At 47.9% G+C, this 13,751-nt stretch overlaps 1 protein-coding gene across 2 annotated transcripts in view; it reads left to right on the plus strand.

Moving 5' to 3' along the window:
* The first annotated feature begins 4,874 nt into the window (after positions 1 to 4,874).
* RALB (RAS like proto-oncogene B) overlaps positions 4,875 to 13,751 on the plus strand; it is a 37,819-nt gene continuing 28,942 nt past the window's right edge. The window contains exon 1 of one of the 2 annotated variants that reach the window (XM_040358248.1): positions 4,875 to 4,959. The gene's annotated coding sequence lies outside the window, so the exon portion shown is untranslated. The remainder of the gene's footprint in view (positions 4,960 to 13,751) is intronic. The other variant, XM_040358250.1, reaches the window with a different exon arrangement.

The raw sequence follows: 13,751 nt of genomic DNA on the forward strand, positions 1-13,751 counted from the left end.
AATCGCGGTAAAAACGCGGGTCGAAAAACGCAGCAAGCACCACAAAAAGCACTGCAAAAACGCTCAAAAGCAACATGCATAGGTGTAATTCTGGCCTTAGGCTCCATTCACACCTATGCATGTTGCTTTTGCGCGGTTCTGCAGTGCTTTTTGTGGTGCTTGCTGCGTTTTTCGACACGTTTTTACTGCGATTTGACCGCGATTTGCGTTTTTTTTTTTTTTTTTTTAGCCAACAAATTTAATTTTTTTAGAATTTCCTTTAACAACCAGCTATAAACAGGAAAAAAAATTAAAAACGCAAAAACGTGCGGGGAGATTAGCAGCAATGAGATGCAACAAAAGAGAAGCAAAGAAGGGGAGAACAAGCATTTTATTTCCAGTATAGAGTGGAGAATTCGATGTCGCACACGGCACATGAAATGTCACTCCGTCGGGGGTTTACATCGCCCATAGCGAGCAGTGTACTCGGCACTGAACCGGAATGTTTCCCTCCAGTCAGCAGGAAAGTTTCCCACAGGAAGGAGTGAAAGGTCCAGGAGAGGAGGAATTGTAATCAGGGGCAGGAAGATGTTTACTGAGGTCACTGACAGAACAATAGAGCTACGTGACCCCCCCGGTGACCCCTCCACTGACTACCGTATGCCCCAGATAGGCACAGCACTGAGCAGTGCGGTCAGGGGGGGGGGGTGCAGCGGCGATTAATTATGGGATGTGGGGTTCCAGCACCTTGTACCTCTGGACCCCTTTACATTACACAGCACCCTGCACCTCTGGCCCCCTTTACATTAGACAGCATCCTGCACCTCTGGGCCCCTTTACATTACATAGCACCCTGCACCTCTGGCCCCCTTTACATTACGCATCACCCTGCACCTCTGGCCCCCTTTACATTACACAGCACCCCGCACCTCTGGACCCCATTACATTACACAGCACCCTGCACCTCTGGGCCCCTTTACATTACACAGCACCCTGCACCTCTGGACCCTTTTACATTACACAGCACCCTGCACCTCTGGACCCTTTACATTACACAGCACCCTGCACCTCTGGACCCCTTTACATTACATAGCACCCTGCACCTCTGGACCCCTTTACATTATACAGCACCCTGCACCTCTGGGCCCCTTTACATTACACAGCACCCTGCACCTCTGGCCCCTTTACATTACACAGCACCCTGCACCTCTGGACCCTTTTACATTACACAGCACCCTGCACCTCTGGCCCCCATTACATTACACAGCACACTGCACCTCTGGACACCTTTACATTACACAGCACCCTGCACCTCTGGACCCCTTTACATTACACAGCACCCTGCACCTCTGGCCCCTTTTACATTACACAGCACCCTGCACCTCTGGACCCCTTTACATTACACAGCACCTGCATCACTGGACCCCTTTACATTACACAGCACCCTGCACCTCTGGACCCCTTTACATTACACAGCACCCTGCACCTCTGGGCCCCTTTACATTACACAGCCCCTGCACCTCTGGCCCCCTTTACATTACACAGCACGCACCTCTGGACCCCTTTACATTACACAGCACCCTGCACCTCTGGGCCCCTTTACATTACACAACACCCTGCACCTCTGGCCCCATTACATTACACAGCACCCTGCACCTCTGGGCCCCTTTACATTACATAGCACCCTGCACCTCTGGTCCCCTTTACATTACACAGCACCCTGCACCTCTGGACCCCTTTACATTACACAGCACCCTGCACCTCTGGTCCCCTTTACATTACACAGCACCCTGCACCTCTGGACCCCTTTACATCACATAGCCCCCTGCACCTCTGGACCCTTTTACATTACACAGCACCCTGCATCACTGGACCTATTTACATTACACAGCACCCTGCACCTCTGGACCCCTTTACATTACACAGCACCCTGCACCTCTGGACCCCTTTACATTACACAGCCCCCCCACAGTTTGTTACACAGACAACCCCGTTACAGTTCTGGACCCCCTGCATGTTACACTAGGGGGAGACGTGACATATGCCCGGTATGCCCTATGGCCAGTCTGGGCCCGATGGGGACCCCCAGAGCCAAGAAACTGACATTCCTCCTCTGGGTGCAGGTTACTAGGGGTGAGCCGACCCCCCCCACCACCAGAACATGCAAAAAATTTGAGCAAACATGCAAACCCTATTAACCACTTAAGCCCCGGACCATTCGGCTGGCCACAGACCAGGCCAATTTTTGCGATTCGGCACTGCGTCGCTTTAACTGACAATTGCGCGATCGCGTGACGTGGCTCCCAAACAAAATTTACGTCCTTTTTTTTCGACAAATAGAGCTTTCTTTTGGTGGTATTTGATCGCCTCTGCGGCTTTTATTTTTTGCGCTATAAACAAAAAAAGAGCGACAATAAAAATAAATAAAAAAAGCAATATTTTTTACTTTTTGCTTTAATAAATATCCCCAAAAAAATATAAAATTTATTTTTTTCTCAGTTTAGGCCGATACGTATTCTTCTACATATTTTTGGCTAAAAAAAATCGCAATAAGCGTTTATTAAATGGTTTGCGCAAAAGTTATAGCGTCTACAAAATAGGGGATAGTTTTATGGCATTTTTATTTATTTTTTTACTAGTAATGGCGGCGATCCTTATCGTGACTGCGACATTACGGCGGACACATCGGACACTTTTGACTCTATTTTGGGACCCTTGTCATTTATACAGCGAACAGTGCTATAAAAATGTACTGATTGCTGTGTAAATGACACTGGCAGGAAAGGAGTTAACCACTAGGGGGCGAGGAAGGGGTTAAGTGTGTCCTAGGGAGTGATTCTAACTGTGAGGGGGCGTGGCTACTAGTGACATGACAGAGATCACTTCTCTCGATGACAGGGAGCAGTAGATCAGTGTCCTGCAGGGCAGCCATCACAAATTTACACAGCTTTAGGCAGGGCCCACCTGGAGCAGAAAACCAGGGGGGGGGGGTTGGTATTGGGGTGCTGACGCGAGATAATAAGCGGGGGGGGGGTATGGTGCCCTGGGGACCATCGGGCCCCTTACAGGTGTAATGTCAAACAAACAAAAAAAACACGATAGGGGGGCCAGCCGGGCCCCTTACAGGTGTAATGCCTGTACCCCCCCTGATGGCGGCCCTGCTGTCCTGTCACTAGGCAGAACAGGGAGATGCCTTGTTTACAGCCACCCCCCCTTTTCTGCCTCTCTGTGACACGATCGCGGTCCGCCAGTGAACATCGAGTTTGCGGGGCCCACGGGCATGGTCACAGAGAGTGCGGCGCGAGCCTGCTTCTTAAAGGGGACGTACGGGTACGTCCATTTGCCTACCGCTGCCATTCTGCCGACGTATATCGGCGTGCAGCAGTCGGCAAGGGGTTAAAGTCTATGGGACACGAACGTGAAAAATCAAAAGTGTCAATTTTAAAGGCTTATATGCAGGTTATTGCCATAAAAAGTAAAAAGCAAAACAATAAAAATTAAATATTCCTTTAAATATCATGCTTGGGGGGTCCCCTTGGTCTGCCTGTAAAGTGGCGCATCTTTCTCTTTTTTTTTTATTTCTGCGCTGCAGCAAAATTACATTTCCAAAGGAAAAAAAAAATCATTTAAAATTGCTTGCGGCTGTAATGTATTGCCGGATCCCGGAAATATAGATAAAGATCAATGAAAAAATTGGCGTGGGTCCCCCCCCCTCCCAGTTAATAACTCCACAAAAAAATTCAAAAAAAAATGTTGCGTGCCCATACTGTACCCTTATCCGAGCAAGCAGCCATGGCAGGTCAGGAACGAATGCCCCCCCCCCCTCCATGCCCTCAAAATGGGGAGGGTCCCCAAAGCACTGTTGATAGGGACAAGGGCCTCATCCCCACAACCCTTGCCCGGTTATTTTACGTTACGGTAAATTATCAATGACTTGAACTTTCTCAACTGATTTACCGCATTTTTCTGTCCGTTATTTAACTCTTAGTGAATTGCCCCCCCCCCCCCCAATGTTATACGTTGATACATACCTCCCAACATTTAGAAAATACAATGCGGGACATCTTGAGCGGGGGGGGGCCGGGGGTCAAAGTTGTTGAGCAGGGGGGGGGGCATGTTCTCCTACCTGTGCTTATTCCTCTGTCCCGACACCCCGCCTGCGCCATTCCACTGTAGCCCGCTCCGTATTTCCTGCCGCACTGTGATTGGGCGTATAGCGGTCATGTGCGGAGGCGGGACTTCTAGACGATCAATGACAGGCCAGCCCCACGCCACACATGACCACCATACGCCCAATCACAGGGAACCGGAAACCAAACATGGCGGTGGAACGCAAACATGGAGGTGGAACGCAAACATGGAGGCACGTAATGTCGCGCCCCGGGCCCTGTTTTGCGGGATCCTAGTCTAGTCCGCGGGACCCCGGGACAGACTTTGAATTGCGGGAGGATCCCGCGGAATCCGGGACAGTTGGGAGGTACGTTGATAGAAGCGCGCCAGTTGTCACAGCCGAGTCGGCTGTTTTGGGGGGAATTCCCCCTTTAAGAGACGATTTCTGATTGGAAACTTAGGTAAAAGCTTCAGTAACTTCACTTCACGTGCCGCAAAATCCCCGGACATCACGGAGCCCTGGAGGAGGCGGGGCCCAGGAATGACAGACAGACAGCGACACCAGCCGGGGCGGACCACGAAGAACAGGCACTGCGCATGCGCCATGGTGGGATTGAGCGGACCAGACAGAGAGGGGCGGGCTCTTTGCGAGTAAAGAGAGGCGTCTTTCGAAGCAGCGGGAGGCGTGTTCTGAGTAAAGGAGGCGTGTCTGAAGTGGCGCGCTGAGGAGGATTGTCCTTCCCGGGGAGCCGTACCGACCGCAGGAAGAGCGAGAGAGAGAGGGCGGGGCCACCCTGAGAGAGAGCGAGAGAAGGAGGGCGGGGCCCCACCGGAGAGGGAGAGAAGTGGAGGCCGAGAGAGAGCCCGGGGGTAACTATTCACCGACTTCCCTTCCCCCCCACACTGTATGTATGTAACCCCCACACTGTGTGTATATAACCCCCACACTGTGTGTATATACCTTCTCTATATATACCACCATGTATGTGTTTACCCCTATGTGTGTATATATACCCCTCCCTGTGTGTATATATATATATATTCCACTCCCTCTATATATACCACCCGGTATGTATTCCCCCTGATATTTACCCCACCCTGTATGTATATACCCTACTATATATATTCACCCCCCCCTCCTATATACTCCCTGGGCTAGATTCAGGTAAGGGCGCGCAATGATACTGCGGCGCAGCGTATCGTATTTACGCTACGCCGCCGCAACTTACAGGAGCAAGTGCTGTATTCACAAAGCACTTGCTCCGTAAGTTGCGGCGGCGTAGCAGCGTAAATGGGGCCGGGGTAAGCGCGCGTAATTCAAATGTGGAAGGGGGGGCGTGTTTTATGTAAATGTGTGATGACCTGACATGATTGACGTTTTGTACGCATGCGCCGTCCGTGTACATATGCCAGTGTGCATTGCTCCCAAGAACGCCGCAACGACGTATTGGTTTTCGACGTGAACGTAAATTACGTCCAGCCCTATTCGCGAACGACTTACGCAAAAAAAATTCAAATTTCGAAGCGGGAACGACGTCCATACTTAACATTGGCTGCGCCTCCTAACAGCAGGAACAACCTTACGCCGAAAAAGCCTAACGTAAACTACGTAAATAAATTGCGCCGGACGTACGTACGTTTGTGAATCGGCGTATCTAGGTCATTAGCATATTCTACGCCGACAACAACGGAAACGCCACCTAGCGGCCAACGTTATATTGCACACAATTCTACGCCGCCGCAATCAAGTTACGTCGGTGGAGGAAGCCTATTTTTTTTAAGCGTATCTGCCTTTGAGAATCGGCGTAACGATACGCGGGCGCAGATTTCAAATTACCGCGGCGTACCTGGAGATACGCCGCCGTAAAAGGTACGTGAATCTGCCCCCTGTGTGTGTGTATATATATAATCCCCCCCCCCCTGTGTATGTATTCACCCCCATTATATAGTAGGGTGGGACGTCTGTATGTAGATGATGGTATCGGATGTCCCCCCCCCCCCCTCATACTTTGGAGTCATGTGACTTGTATCTTTTTCTCTCTCTTGCTCTGTTACATTGTATACATTCTCTATTAAAGAGGACCTGTCATCTGAGGAGGCCGCCGCCCACCCGTCTCCTGGGGTGCTGGTTGGGGGGATCGCTCATTTCTGTAGGGTCTCACACACACAGGGGGAAGCCGGATGAGAGGACATTGGAGGTGACAGGTCCTCTTTATGGGCAACTTCAAGAAAACTTTGTATAAAGGGACAACAAGTGCCAGCAATGTGAATGAGAACACAGAACATTGCAGACTGGTACAGTCTTACATTGCGGGGTACAATGTAAATGTGTCCTTTGTGCGCCCCACTTCCTGCCACTGCCATAGTCCCCCTATGCGCGCCCCACTTCCTGCCACTGCCATAGTCCCCCCTATGCCCGGTGTGCGCCCCACTTCCTGCCTTTGCCATAGTCCCCCTATGCCCGGTGTGCGCCCCACTTCCTGTCTCTGCCATAGTCCCCCTATGCCCGGTGTGTGTTCCCCACTTCCTGCCTCAGTGCCCTGTGCGCGCGCCCCAATTCCTGCCGTAGTCCCCCTATGCCCTGTGCGCGCCCCACTTCCTGCCTCTGCCATATTCCCCCTATGTGCACCACGCTTCCTGCCATAGTCCCCCTATGCCCTGTGCGCGCCCCACTTCCTGCCTCTGTCATAGTCCCCCTATGCGTGCCCCTCTTCCTGACTCTGCCATAGTCCCCCTATGCCCTGTGTGCTCCCCACTTGCTGCCTCTGCCATAGTCCCTCCTATGCCCTGTGTGCTCCCCACTTCCTGCCTCTGCCATAGTCCCCCTATGCGCTCCCCTCTTTCTGCCATTGCCATTGTCCCCCTATGCCCTGTGTGCTCCCCACTTCCTGCCTCTGCCATAGTCCCCCTATGCGCTCCCCTCTTTCTGCCTCTGCCATAGTCCCTCCTATGCCCTGTGTGCTCCCCACTTCCTGCCTCTGCCATAGTCCCTCCTATGCCCTGTGTGCTCCCCTCTTTCTGCCATAGTCCCCCTATGCCCTGTGTGCGCCCCACTTCCTGCCTCTGCCATAGTCCCCCTATGCGCTCCCCTCTTTCTGCCATTGCCATTGTCCCCCTATGCCCTGTGTGCTCCCCACTTCCTGCCTCTGCCATAGCCCCCCTGTGCGCGCCCCTCTTCCTGCCTTTGCCATAGTCCCCCTATGCGCGCCCCTCTTCCTGCCTCTGCCATAGTCCCCCTATGCGTGCCCCACTTCTGCCTCTGCCATAGTTCCCACTTTGCCCTGTGTGCTCCCCACTTCCTGCCTCTGCCATCAGTGCCCTGTGCGCGCGCCCCAATTCCTGCCTCTGCCGTAGTCCCCCTATGCCCTGTGCTCCCCACTTCCTGCCTCTGCCGTAGTCCCCCTATGCCCTGTGCTCCCCACTTCCTGCCTCTGCCGTAGTCCCCCTATGCCCTGTGCTCCCCACTTCCTGCCTCTGCCGTAGTCCCCCTATGCCCTGTGCTCCCCACTTCCTGCCTCTGCCATAGTCCCCCCTATGCCCTGTGTGCTCCTCACTTCCTGCCTCTCCAATAGTGACCCGTATCCTGCCGGATGGTACCTCCTTATATCTGGACTTTCATTTCTGTGGCACTTGTAGTCCTGCACACCGCTTTACATCCTGTGCAAAACAGATAGAAATGGTGGTGGGGGGATGGGTCTGAGCTAAAGCAGACATCTGGGGGTTAAAATAAAAGGGGGGGGGGATGGGAAACTTTTATAATGTTAAAGTACCTCTACTTTAGGATATGAAGTCAAGATGGAGGAGGGGAACCAATCTGACTCGTCCTCCTCCCTTCACTCTGCTATCCACAGGAATTCCATCTCCCGGCATTACAGAACCCGCCTCCTTTATTGGGGGATGGGGAGTTTTTGTCATGTTGCAACCAAAAAACGTAAATGTATTTTATTGGGATTTTATGTGATAGCCCAACACAAAGTGTCACATAATTTGTGAAGTGGAAGGAAAATGATACAAATAAATATGTGAAAAGTGTGTGTGGGGGGGGGGGGTCATTTGTATTCAGCCCCCTTTACTCCGATACCTTTAACTAAAATCTAGAGGAACCAATTGCCTCCTGAAGTCACCTGATTAGTAAATAGAGTCCACCTGTGTGTCATGTAATCTCAGTATAAATGCAGCTGTTCCGTGAAGCCCTCAGAGGTTTGTTAGAGAACCTCAGTGAACAAACAGCATCATGAAGGCCGAGGAACACACCAGACAGGTCGGGGATAAAGTTGTGGAGAAGTATAAAGCAGGGTTCGGTTATAAAAAATAAAAATCTCCCAAGCTTTGAAGATCTCACGGAGCTTCTGTTCAATCCATCATCGGAAAACGGAAAGAGTATGGCACAACTGCAAACCTACCAAGACACGGCCGTCCACCTAAACTGACCGGGCCGGGCAAGGAGAGCGTTCATCAGAGAAGCAGCCAAGAGGTCCCATGGTAACTCTGGAGGAGCTGCAGAGATCCACAGCTCAGAATCTGGACAACTATTAGTGGTCTCTCCACAAATCTGCCCTTTATGGAAGAGTGACGAGAAGAAAGACATTGGAGGAAGAAAGACATAAGAAGTCCTGTTTGCAGTTTGTGAGAAGCCATGTGGGGGAGGGGACACAGCAAACATGTGGGGGAGGGGACACAGCAAACATGTGGGAGAAGGGGCTCTGGTCACATGACACCATGTGTGGGGGAAACTAACACAGCACATCACCCTGAACACATCATCCCCACCGTGAAACATGGTGGTGGCAGCATCATGTGGTGGGGATGCTTTTCTTCAGCAGGGACAGGGAAGCTGATCAGAGTTGATGGGAAGATGGATGGAGACAAATACAGGACAATCTTAGAAGAAAACTTGCAAAAGACTTGAGACCGGGGGGGGAGGGTCACCTTCCAGCAGGACAACGACCCTAAAGTACAGCCAGAGCTACAATGGAATGGTTTAGATCAAAGCCTATTCATGTGTTAGAATGGCCCAGTCACAGTCCAGACCCAAATCCCATTGAGAATCTGTGGCAAGACATGAAAATTGCTGATCACAGACGCTCTCCATCCAATCTGACAGAGACAGAGATATTTTACAGAGGAGAAATGTTCCTCTCTAGATGTGCAAAGCTGGTACAGACACCCCCAAAAAGACTTGTAGAGAAAGGGGGTTCTACAAAGTATTGACTCCGGGGGGCGCCACACAAATGCCCCTCCCCCACACTTTTCACATATTTATTTGTATCATTTATCATTTTCCTTCCACTTCACAATTATGTGACACTTTGTGTCTCTCACATAAAATCCCAATAAAATACATTTACGTTTTTGGTTGTAACATGACAAAATATCAAGGGGTATGAATACTTTTTCAAGGCATTGTAACTTCCATTGGACTTTATGGAAGCCAAAAGAAAGTTGTTTTTTTTTTTTTTTTTTTTTTGTTTTTTTTTTTTTTTTTTTTTTTTTTTTTTTTTTTTTATATATATTTAAAAAAAAAAAAAAAAAAAAAACTTTTATTTATACACGAGGTTAAAATTGAATCCATGCGCCAAAGATGTCTGGTCTAGAAACTATATACACGATGGTGTAAAGCCTCGTACACATGATCGGATCTTCATCGGACAAATCCGTGGAATTTTGTGCGGAGTGCGTTGGCCTGTGAAATTGTTCTGCCTACAGACGGCAGAACTTTTTCAGCCAACATACACGAAACTACGTGTTTTTTCAGCTCTTTATTGCCACCCTTTGGGGAAACTTCTGCTAATGTTGTGTTATGGTTATTATTGGTTCCGAGCATGCGTGTTTGTACTTTAGGAATTTTTTTTTTCCGACGAACTTGTGTACACATGATCGGATAATCCGACAAGACACATTTGTTGTCGTAAAAATTTTGAAAGCCTGCTATCCAACATTTGTTGTCGGAAATTCCGACAACAATTGTCGGATGGAGTGTATAAACGGCCGGATTACCCGACAAAACTCTTCCATCACACAATTGTTGTCGGGGGGGGGGGGGGAATCGGATCGTGTGTACGGGGCTTTATGGTCGCCCAAATGGGGGGGGGGGGGGGATACATTGTACATATGAAAATGTAGATAACCACTGATTCTTCCCAACGAGTTTCCATTAAAAATAATCTTCCTCAGGGGGTATCGGGAAGATCAAAACCTGCGATATACAAAAACAATGGGAAAGTATACAAGTCTAATCTAGGTGCAAAATTTACACAGCAGGGGGCAGATCCACAAAAGGATTACGTAATTTTAAATTTCCCGCGTCGTATCTTTGTTTTGTAGCCACAAAACAAGATACGACGGCATCTGGGTTCGATCCAACAGGCGTACATCTTCGTACGCCGTCGGATCTTAGATGCCGCTGGGTGGCGTTCCCGTCGAAATCAGCGTTGAGTATGCAAATTAGCTAGTTACGGCGATCCACGAACGTACGTCCGGCCGGCGCATTTTTTTCCGTCGTTTGCGTTCTGCTTTTTCCGGCGTATAGTTAAAGCTGCTGTTATGAGGCGTACTCAATGTTAAGTATGGCCGTCGTTCCCGCGTACAATTTTGAATTTTTTACGTCGTTTGCATAAGTCGTTCGCGAATAGGAATTTGCGTAGAATGACGTCACCGTCGTAAGCATTGGCTTGTTCCGGTTAAATTTCGAGCATGCGCACTGGGATACCCCCATGGACGGAGCATGCGCAGTTAAAAAAAAAAAAACGTTGTTTACGTCGGGTCACGCCGTATTTGCATAAAACACGCCCCCATCACATCCATTTGAATTCCGCGCCCTTACGCCGCAACAGATAAACTACGCCGCCGTAACTTACGGCACGAATTCGTTGAGGATTCAAACAAAGTAAGTTACAGCGGCGTAGTGTATCTTAGATATGCTAAGCCCGGCGCATTAATGCGCCAATGTACGAGGATCTACCCCCAGATATCCGTCCATTGGTAACTTACCGATGTGAATTGACCAGGCAAAACTTTTTTTTTATTTTTTTTACAAATGATGGATAATCGTGCAACCGGGATTTGTAGTGCTTGGGGTGGGGGGGTCACTTTAATAATTGGGGTTGTAGGTTTTTTCCTTTTTGTTGTGTCGTTCTTTCTTTCTTTTCTCCTTTCTTTCTTTTCTTTCTTTTCTCCTTTCTTTCTTTTTTTCTCCTTTCTTTCTTTTCTTTTTTTCTCTTTCTTTCCTCCCCTTCCTTTTCCTCCTTTCTTGTTCTTTTCTTTCTTTTTCTTTCCTTTCCTTTTCCTTTCCTCTCTTTCTTTTTTCTCTCGTCTTTTCTCCTCTTCTTTCTGTTTTCCTCTTTCCTCCTTTCTCTGTCTTTTTCTTTTCTTATCTCCTTTTCTTTCTTTTCTTCTTTCTCCTTTCTTTCTTCTTTCTTTTCTTTTTCTTCCTTTCTTTTCTTTTCTTTTCTTTTCTTTCCTTTTCCTTTTCTTTCTTTTCTTTCTTTTCTTTCTTTTCTCCTTTCTTTCTTTTCTTTCTTTTCTCCTTTCTTTCTTTCTTTTCTTTCTTTTCTCCTTTCTTTCTTTTCTTTCTTTTCTTCTTTCTTTCTTTCTTTTTTTTTTTTTCTTTTTCTTTCTTTCTTTTTCTTTCTTTTCTTTTTCTTTCTTTTCTTTTTCTTTCTTTTCTTTTTCTTTCTTTTCTTTTTCTTTCTTTTCTTTTTCTTTCTTTTCTTTTTCTTTCTTTTCTTTTTCTTTCTTTTCTTTTTCTTTCTTTTCTTTTTCTTTCTTTCTTTCTCTCTTTCTTTCTCTCTTTCTCTCTTTCTCTCTTTCTCTCTTTCTCTCTTTCTTTCTTTCTTTCTTTCTTTCTTTCTGTGACTTGCAGAACAAACCTGTCTTTATGTGGAAAAAATGCAGATTTTCTGGTGCCATCTCTTCCTATATCATACAGAGAGAGAGAGAACGTGTACGATTTTTACCTTTTTAGTTTCTTTTTATACTTCTGTCCTATTTGCTTCAGTTTCTTCCTCAATGACTTTCCATGTCAGAGTTTGTATCGGCCGGTGTTTGCACTGGGGGTGGGTACAGAGGAAGGCTGTTCAGTGCTGTGATATGGGACCTCTGCACCCGTGTCTCAGCGCTGGACTGCGGCTATCTACCGAGGAAGGATCTTTCCTGAAAGAGTCGTCCTTTCTGGACCGACCTTCTCTCCAGGATTGAAGAGACCGTTTTAGGTAAAAAATGTATTATGTATCAACAGAGTAGAGTAGAGACCCTAGAGAATAAAATGGTGGTTGTTGCAATATTTTATGTCACACTGTATTAGCGATCTTTCAAATACAATTTTTGGGGGGAAATTACTTTAATGAGAGAGCGAGAGAGAGAGGAAAAAAAAAACACAACTAGTAAAGTTTTTTCCAAATTTTTTTTGTTTAATGTGAAAGATTTTACGCCGCCAGAATCGCAATCTTTATTCTAAGCAAAAAAATATAAAACTTGTGATTCTCATTTTGTCCAGAATCGTGCAGCTCTACTAATATATGTATATAATGTGTTTGGGGGTTCCTAGTCATTTTCTAGCAAAAAAATGTTTAACTTTGAAATCGGCTGTCAGAAAAAGGTTTGGTGTTTAAAGGAGTTGTAAAGGAAAAAGGTAGACAGACAAAAGTGTAATGATTCTGTTTAAAAAACGAGTAAATACCTATTAACCACTTCCATACCGGGGGGCACTTATACACCTTCCCGCCCAGACCAATTTTTAGCTTTCAGCGCTGTTGCACTTTGAATGACAATTGCGCGGTCATGCTACACTGTACCCAAACTAAATTTGTATCATTTTGTTCCCACAAATAGAGCTTTCTTTTGGTGGTATTTGATCACCTCTGGGATATTTATTTTCTGCAAAAAAAATTACCGAAAATTTAGAAAAGGGTTTTTTTTTGTTTCTGTTATAAAACATTGTAAATAAGTACGTTTTCTCCTTCACTGATGGGCACTGACGGTACTGCACTGACGGGCACTGATGGGCACCGATGAGGTGGCACTGATGTGGTGGCATTGATGGGCACTAATATGCGGCACTGATGGGTGGCACGGATGGGCACTGATGGGCGGCACGGATGGGGACGGATAGGCGGCACGGATGGGGACGGATAGGCGGCACGGATGGGGACGGATAGGCGGCACGGATGGGGACGGATAGGCGGCACGGATGGGGACGGATAGGCGGCACGGATGGGGACGGATAGGCGGCACGGATGGGCACTATTGTATGTGTTGTACTAATGGATGCCAATCCGTGCCAAACAATGCCTGCCAATCAGTGATGCCCATTGTGGGCACTAATTGGCATGAAGCGCAAGTTCCGCTTTAAAAATCTAATTCCTTGGAGAGGGTTAAATATGCAGAGACAGTACTGATCCCAGATAAGGACTCCGACGTAACACAGGCCCGGGTCTCCACAGAACGTCATATATCATTGAGGCCCCCCCCCCCCTCCCCCTCTCTGTAATATCTCAGTATTATACTGTTCTGGTTTATATTGGTTTCTGAAGGACACTAAAAAGTTATGATCTCCCTGTGCTGAGTTCCCGGGTCTGTACACCTGCTGTGCCCCATTATGAGGGGTTCCCACCATCCCTGTGCTGAGTTCCCGGGTCTGTACACCCGCTGTGCCCATTATGAGG

This window comes from Rana temporaria, chromosome 6 (assembly GCF_905171775.1).
Source record: "Rana temporaria chromosome 6, aRanTem1.1, whole genome shotgun sequence".
Lineage (NCBI taxonomy): Eukaryota > Metazoa > Chordata > Amphibia > Anura > Ranidae > Rana > Rana temporaria.